The following is a 1,557-nucleotide window of genomic DNA, read 5'->3' as shown; positions in this document are numbered from 1 at the left end:
GAGCCCCCACTAAAATGATTAAATAAAAATGAAATAAAATTAAAAAAGAATGGAAAAAGTTATTATTTGCAGGGGGTAAAAAGGCAAGCAAGAAAGAAAAGATCAAAGTTCATTCAGAGGAGATCTGAAACTTGCTCTTAATCATAGAGTCATTAAGGCACAAAAATGAAATGATAGAGTTAAAGAGCTGAACAGAAAATTTCAAAGGGCAGCTTTAAAAGTCTAAGTAAAACATTATAATGAAATGTGCAAAGACTCAGTTCTAAAAACAAAAAGGGAGAACATGCTTAGCACATCTTGAACTGGAAGAACTCAAGGAATAAATCATGCCTTGAGTAGCGATGTTGAAAGATTTTATGGACAAAATATAGAAAGATTCAGGAAGCATCAAGCAAAGAGGGAAAGAATAGTCATCGTTACTGTACTACAAAGAACTAGTCTATAATCCACCATTTCAGGAGACAGCACATGAGCAGGAACCAGTGGTGCTGAAGGAAGAAGTTCAAGCTGCATTGAATGCTTTAGCTAAAAACAATGCTCCAGGAATTGATGGGATACCAATTGAAATGCTTCAACAAGTTAATGAAACACTGGAAGCACTCACTCATCTGTGCTAGGAAATTTGGAGGACAGCTGTTTGACCAACTGACTGGAAGAGATCTATATTTGTGCCCATTCCAAAGAAAGGTGACCCAACAGAAAGCTCAAATTACAGAATGATATAATCAATATCACATGCAAGTAAACTGCAAACTACAAGGTTGGTGGTTCAAACCCATTAGTTGCTCAGCAGGAAAAAGATAAGGCTATTTTCTCCCATAAAGATTTATAACCTAAGAAACCGTATTGAGGTTTCTATATAGTATATAGCATATTATCAATGCTTGTTATCCATTTGAGTATTGACTTTTGTGAAATGTCAATTCAATTTCTTGGCCCATTTAAAAATTGTGTTTTGTTGTTAACTTGCTAAAGAGATACACACACACATACATACACATATATATCAGGTATATTATTTATCAGGCATGTTATTCTTGAAAAACTTCCCCTAATCCATATGTTGTATCTTTACTTTTAAATTAAATTATTTTATTTTAATATAAATTATTTGATAAGCAATGTATTTAATTTTTATGTCTCATTTTGTCTTTTGTAGCTTATGCATTTGTTGTCACACAGATTGGCTTTGTAAACTTATAGATAAGTATTTAAGGTTATTTTATGGCTTTACTTATCTTGATAGGTCACTTCTTTTCATTGCCAAATACTACTCCATTGTACAGATCTACCACTGTTTGTTTTCCTTTCACCTATTGGAGGAAATCTTGACTGCTTCCAATTTTTGACATTTGTGAATAATGCTACTCTATAAACATTCCTGTGTAGGTTTTGATGTGGATGTACATTTTCAACTAGGAACACAATTGCTATATCATATGGTAAGCCTGTTTACTTTTATAAGAAACTTGGAAGACCTCTTCCAAAGTGGCTGTACATTCTCATCAACAATGTTTTTTTAAAAATTATTTTTATTATTATTTTTAATCATTTTAT

General features: G+C 32.2%; 1 protein-coding gene across 7 annotated transcripts in view; it reads left to right on the top strand.

Moving 5' to 3' along the window:
• The window catches only part of PCNX2 (pecanex 2), a 326,649-nt gene that overhangs the window by 41,780 nt on the left and 283,312 nt on the right, over nt 1-1,557 (top strand). The window lies entirely within an intron of this gene.

This window comes from Echinops telfairi, unplaced genomic scaffold (assembly GCF_000313985.2).
Source record: "Echinops telfairi isolate 266 unplaced genomic scaffold, ASM31398v2 ScPeMD7_7424;HRSCAF=8462, whole genome shotgun sequence".
NCBI classification, from domain to species: domain Eukaryota; kingdom Metazoa; phylum Chordata; class Mammalia; order Afrosoricida; family Tenrecidae; genus Echinops; species Echinops telfairi.
This window is presented reverse-complemented; position numbering and strand designations above follow the sequence as displayed.